A 7,314-nucleotide genomic window follows, 5' to 3' on the forward strand; every position below is an offset into this window, starting at 1 on the left:
TCAGTTAGTGATCAGGGACAACAGGGTGTGACTGCAAGTGAGGCAGGTAGGGGGATCCTGAATTCAGGAGTGGAGGAGCCTCAGCTTTTGACCTTATCCAACAGGTACGAGATACTTGCTCCCTGTGTAGATGAGGAAAAGGGCTGCGGGGAGGATGAGCCAGCTCACCACGGCACCATGGTGCAGAAGGCCATTCAAGATGGGGGAGCAAAAAGACAAGTGGTAGTTATAGGGGATTCTATAGTTAGGGGGATAGATAGTATCCTTTGCAAGCCAGATCGGGAGTCTGCATGGTGTGTTGCCTGCCCAGTGCCAGGGTGCAGGACATCTCTGATCGGCTTGAAAGGATATTGGAGTGGGAGGGGGAGGATCCAGTAGTTGTGGTCCACGTTGGGACTAACAACATAGGCAAGGCTAGGATGGAGGGCCTGTTTGGGGATTATCAAGCACTAGGAACGAAATTAAGGAACAGGTCCTCGAGGGTCATAATCTCCGGATTACTGCCCGAGACATGTGCAAATTGGCTTAGGGATAAGAAAATTGGGGAAGTAAACACGTGGCTAAGGGAGTGGTGTGGGAAAGAGGGGTTCCATTTCATGGGGATTGGCATCAGTTTTGGAACCAGAGGGATCTGTACCAATGGGACGGTCTCCACCTGAACCGATCTGAAACCAGTGTTCTAGCGAAAAGGATAAATAGGGTGGTCACTAGGACTTTAAACTAGTGAGTTGGGGGGGAAGGGAAAGGGAAAACGACAGGGAGTATGATGGTAAATAAAAAGGTAAGCAGCAGGTTAGCATGTGTGCAGGAGGGTTTAAGTTCAAGGCAGACTATGAAAGAAGCAAAAAGGAAGGATAACTCAGGAGATATTATTAGAAATGTTGGAAATCATGAGGGTAAGAAAGCGAGCATAAAGGCACTTTACCTGACTGCTCGTAGCATTCGTAACAAGGTTGATGAGTTAACGGTACAAATCATCGCGAATGAATATGATTTGGTAGCCATTACGGAGACGTGGTTACAGGATGGTCACGACTGGGAGTTAAATATCCAAGGTTACCAGACTATTTGGAAGGACAGACAGGAAGGTAAGGGAGGTGGTGTAGCTCTGATATTCAAGGACGACATCAGGGCGGTGCTGAGAGATGATATAGGTTCTATGGAGAATGAGGTTGAATCCATTTGGGTGGAAATTAGAAATTCTAAGAGGATAAAGTCACTGATAAGCGTAGTCTATAGGCCGCCAAATAATAACATCACATTGGGGCGGGCAATAAACAAAGAAATAACGCCTGTAAAAATGGTACGGCAATTATCATGGGGGTTTTAATCTACATGTAGATTGGTCGAACCAGCTCGGTCAGAGTAGCCTTGAGGAGGAGTTCGTTGAGTGTATCTGTGATAGTTTTCTTGAACAGTATGTAATGGAACCGACGAGAGAGCAAGCTATCCTAGATCTGGTCCTGTGTAATGAGACAGGAATAATTAATGACCTCATAGTTAGGGATCCTCTTGGAAGGAGTGATCACAGTATGGTTGAATTTAGAATACAGATGGAGAGTGTGAAGATAAAATCCAATACCAGGGTCCTGTGCTTGAACAAGGGGAACTACAATAGAATGAGGGAGGACTTGGCTAAAGTAGACTGGAAACAAAGATTTTATGGTGGGACAGTTGACGAGCAGTGGAGAACTTTCAAAGCAATTTTTCAAAGTGCTCAGCAAAAATATATTCCAGTGAAAAGCAAGGACTGTAAGAAAAGGAGTAAGCTGCCATGGGTGTCTAAAGAAATAAGGGAATTGAAAGAGAAGGCATACAAAGTGGCCAAAAACAGCATGAAACTAGAAAATTGGGAAAACTTTAAAGGTCAACAGAAAGCCACAAAAAGAGCTATAAAGAAAAGTAAGATAGAACATGAGAAAAAACTAGCACAGGATATAAAGACAGATAGCAAAAGTTTCTATAAATATATAAAACAAAAAAGAGTGGCTAAAGTAAATGTTGGCCCTTTAGAGGATGAGAAGGGGAATTTAGTTGTGGGATATGATGAAATGGCCGAGGCATTGAACAGGTATTTTGTATCGGTCTTCACAGTGGAGGACCCTAATAACATGCCAGTAATTGACAAAGAGATGAAGGTAGGTGAGGACCTGGAAACAATCATTATTACGGAAGTGGTAGTGTTGGGCAAGCTAATGGAGCTAAGGATTGATAAGTCTCCTGGCCCTGATGGAACGCATCCCAGGGTATTAAAAGAAATGGCGGGAGAAATAGCAGGTGCTTTGGCAGTAATTTTCCAAAATTCTCTGGACTCTGGGGCAGTCCCAGCAGATTGGAAAACAGCAAATGTAACGCCGCTGTTTAAAAAGGGAAGTAGACAAAAGATGGGGAATTATAGACCGGTTAGCTTAACCTCTGTAGTTGGGAAGATGCTTGAGTCTATTATCAAGGAAGAAATAGCAAGGCATCTTGATAGAAATTGTCCTGTTGGGCAGACGCAGCATGGGTTCATGAAGGGCAGGTCATGCTTGACAAATCTTTTGGAATTCTATGAAGACATTATGAGCAAGATGGACAATGGGGACCCAGTGGATGTGGTGTACCTAGATTTCCAAAAGGCCTTCGACAAGGTGCCGCACAAGAGGCTACTGCATAAGATAAGGATGCATGGCATTAAGGGTAAAGTATTAGCATGGATAGAGGATTGGTTGACTAACAGGAAGCAAAGAGTGGGGATAAATGAGTGCTATTCTAACTGGCAGTCAGTGACTAGTGGTGTGCCTCAGGGATCGGTGTTGGGACCGCAATTATTTACAATTTATATAGATAATTTGGAGTTGGGGATCACATGTAAGATGTCAAAGTTTGCAGATGACACTAAGATGACTGGTAGAGCAAAGTGTGCAGAGGACTGTGAAACTTTGCAGAGGAACATAGATACATTGAGTGAGTGGGCAAAGGTCTGGCAGATGGGAAACAATGTAAATAAATGTGAAGTCATACATTTTGGTAGGAGTAATAGTAAAAAGGATTATTACTTGAATGGTAAAAAGTTGCAGCATGCTGCTATGCAGAGGGACCTGGGTGTCCTTGTGCATGAATCACAGAAGGTAGATCTGCAGGTACAACAAGTAATTAGGAAGGCAAATGGAATTTTGTCCTTCATTGCTAAAGGGATTGAGATTAAAAGCAGAAAGGTTATGTTGCAGCTGTACAAGGTGCTGGTGAGGCCACACCTGGAGTACTGTGTGCAGTTTTGGTCTCCTTACTTGAGAAAGGATGTACTGGCACTGGAGGAGGTGCAAAGGAGGTTCACTAGGTTGATTCAGGAGTCGAGGGGTTGGCTTATGAGGAGAGACTGAGTAGATTGGGATTATATTCATTGGAATTCAGAAGATTGAGGGGGATCTTATAGAAACATATAAAATTATGAAGGGAATAGATAAGATAGAAGTAGAGAGGATGTTTCCACTGGCAGGTGAAGCTAGGACAAGAGGGCATAGCCTCAAGATTAGAGGGAGCAGATTTAGGACTGAATTGAGAAGGAACTTCTTCACCCAGAGGGTTGTTAATCTATGGAATTCCTTGCCCAGTGAAGTAGTTGACGCTACTTCAGTAAACGTTTTTAAAGATAAGGTAGATTTTTTTTGAACAATAAAGGAATTAAGGGATACAGTGAGAACGCGCGTAAGTGGATCTGAGTCCACAAAAAGATCAGCCATGATCTTATTGAATGGTGGAGCAGGCTCGAAGGGCCAGACGGCCTACTCCTGCTCCTAGTTCTTATGTTCTTAATGGAAATGATAGAGTGGAGGATAGGCTAGGTCATGAGGTTACAGATTTTAGTTGAATACAACTCCGCTTATACTGGTGGCTTGCAGCACCTCAAGAACGCCCACTTTTGAGTTACAGTTTTAGTTTGAGCCCAATTCAGTGTTTCAGAAATGTCAGGATGGTTTCGGCATCAGTTCTGTAAATTGCATCTCCTCCAGCAGATTCTATGCAGAAATGTCCATAGCTCCTGTTCTCTGAAACTAGCTTTCCTCATTCCAAGGTGTAAAGAATGAACAATTTACTTTAACCTCCCAGTAATATCAGGAATGCTTAACTGACTCTGATTTGCAGTTCGCAGCTATTTTACAGGATTGGTGTTATTCAGCATTTCTGTGCATTTTACACAAATAACTGAAAAAAAACAAAACTGTTGCGTAAAAACAGAAATAAATTCTCCCAGATGCTGTCAATAGCTAATTCTGAATAGGCTAGCCATAAATATGTTTCTAGATTACATGTATGTTACATATGGTATACACATCATATTTTGGATTGACAAACATTTGCCAACCAGAATGTAGTGAGCAAATTACTGAAAGATTTAAAAAAAAGGCTTCTGCAAATAGTTTAAAATGCCTTGTGATGAACGTATGCAATTAATTTGAATTGATTTGTTACTTTGTCCCGATCTGATGTGCTCCGGAGGGCAGGCAATCTAATTAGGATTGGTCACTGTATGACCCCGAAAACTTCTCCTAATTGTTTTTCCAGCAGCATCGGGCTATAATTAACTCCCCCTCAGAATGGCAATTCAAGGTTCACATTCTGTTTCCCATTCCACAGATTTCTGTGTTTCCTGTCAGAGTCTTACAAGTTCTGAACAACAACTTACAAATGGCTTTTTAGTTTCTTCTAGTTACTTTCTTATACATATTGTAGCCTGTGAACAAGTCTGAAACGATTTGCAGGAATGAAAAATGAAAGAAAGGTTTCTCATTTGTACAGTCACGTGACTCCTTTGCTCCTATTCACAATTAGAGCAAAATTTATCACATATGAACTTGTTTGGACAACAGCCTGTAGCTCACCTTTCCTGTTTAGGGAATACTAGTTGCAACATGATTCTATTTATTTTTTTTTGTAGTGTCAGATAGGTGTACTAGCTGGTAAAATAACACCTATTGCACAAAACCATGCCCTGGATAGTTCTTCTGCAAGTACATTTATCCCAAAGCACAGTTAATAAGGAAATGGGTTTAGTCCACCAACATATCCTGGCTCAAAAAGGTCAACAAATATTTCCTTCATTGTCCCCCTTGCCTTACCATTTGTGCTAGCTGTGGCTTGGCTAACTCTCTTAACTTTGAGTCAGATTGTTCCGGGATCAGGATCCACTCCAGGACTTGAGCACAAAAATCTAGGCTGATACTCCAGCACAGGATTGAGAGAGTACTGCACTGTTGGAGGTGCCATCTCTCAGACCAATGTTAAGCTAAGGCCCTGCCAGCCCTCTCAGGTGGAAGTAAAAGAATCCAGAACACTAACAAAGAAGAACAAGGGAGTTATCACTAATGTCCTGTCCTGTACTTATCCTTCAGTCAACATCACAAGAAAATGACAGATTGTCTGACCATTATCACAAAGTTGCTTGTGGGAGCCGGCTGAGTACAAACTGGCTGATGTGTTACATACATTATAACGGAAACTACACTTCAAATGGACTTGATTAAGTATTTGAGGTGCTTTGAGGTGCTAACTGGTGGTGAAAGGTGCTATATAAATGCAAATCTTTCCTTCTTTATCAGTCACTAATTTCACACAGCCTGGTTTGTCTTGGTCACTATGTGTAAATAATGGCAAAGGAATGGGACTATATACTTCCCTTTTTTTCTGCATCTATACCACTGACAGGGAGAAAGACTTGTGCTAAGGAGACAGTAAAGCGCTGCTTCCCAAACTATGGATTGTAACCTCACTTGGGGTCATAGGAACTGTGATTGGAGTTGTTAGCTACCTCTGCTTTGACACTGCACCCAATAACCTAGCCCAGGTGTGGTGCCCTACTGTCACCTTATTTAATTTTCGGTGTTAGCATTTTTCTTCTTCTGACATTTAAAAATGTCAAGAACTACACTGGCTAAGGCTTGAGCAGTCAGAGCTGTCAGAGCTCCCTGTTGGTCACCATCAGCTGGCTCACTTGTGTTTATGGGGGAGAGGGGCTGAATATATTGTCTGTGGGTGTGTTGTGAAGAGTGGGGTTGATTACAGTTGTGTGCGTGTGGGAGAATAGGGAGGTAGAGGGACTCCAGTGAGTCTTCAATCATTGTGGAATATGGAGAGCTTGGCTGAAAGCTCATTTGCCAGTTGTACTCTCTGTCTGTTCAGTAGCAATTCACTTTCCCTGGATTAGGAGGAGTGTGGATCCACACAAGTTAGTTATCTTGTTGAAATGAATCCATTTAATTTCAAAGCTGTTTTCTGTGTAGCAGAATCCATGGTGAAGCTGCAATCTCTGGGACTACAAATGTTATGTGATATCCTCAGCAGAAAATTAAATATTTATTTAATCATCTCACATTAGAATCAGTGATGCTTAGATGGCCTTTAGGGAATCTCAGTGTGATGTTGTTATAGATCAATAAATGTCAATAGTATCCACTGTTTCATGGTCAAGGTCAATGAGCTGGAGAGACTCAGATCAAGGAATGAACTGGTGAATATATGAAGCAATAACATTTTTCCAAAAAAATACTTTAAAAAAAAGTTTAATATTTGTGTATTAATCTAATAATCCATGAATTTTAATAATTATGTCCTGAATGTTACAATGACGCTTTATTGCTTTCTTTTTCTTGTTCATGTTTGGGTACACATTAATTTTGAAGTGTTAAAATGGAGTCACAATGGAAAATTGCTTAAGAAGCACATTAGTAAGGGACTGTTGTTGGGGGAAGATGATCCTCAGAAAAGAATTAAAAAGATATCAATTTGGCCATCTTTTTTTTCAAACTTTTGCCAATAATGGCCCTCAGAGTAGAAAGATCTCACGGAATACAGGAAGGACTAGCCATTTGGATGCAGAACTGGCTCAAAGGTAGAAGACAGAGGGTGGTGGTGGTGGAGGATTGCTTTTCAGACTGGAGGCCTGCGACCAGCAGTGTGCCACAAGAATTGGTTCTTGATCCACTGCTTTTCGCCATTTATGTAAATGATTTGGATGTAGGAGGTACAGTTAGTAAGTTTGCAGATGACACCAAAATTGGAGGTGTAGTGGACAGTGAAGAAGGTTACCGCAGAGTACAATGGAACCTTGATCAGATGGCCAATGGGCCGAGGAGTCGCAGATGGACTTTAATTTAGATAAATGTGAGGTGCTGCATTTTGGAAAGGCAAATCAGGGGCAGAACTAATCCACTTAATGGTAAGGTCCTGGGGAGTGTTGCTGAACAAAGACACCTTGGAGTGCGGGTTCATAGTTCCTTGGAAGTGAAGTTGCAGGTAGATAGGATAATGAAGAAAGCGTTTGGTATGCTTATGTTT

This window comes from Rhincodon typus, chromosome 8, assembly GCF_021869965.1.
Source record: "Rhincodon typus isolate 14 chromosome 8, sRhiTyp1.1, whole genome shotgun sequence".
Classification (NCBI taxonomy): Eukaryota; Metazoa; Chordata; class Chondrichthyes; order Orectolobiformes; family Rhincodontidae; genus Rhincodon; species Rhincodon typus.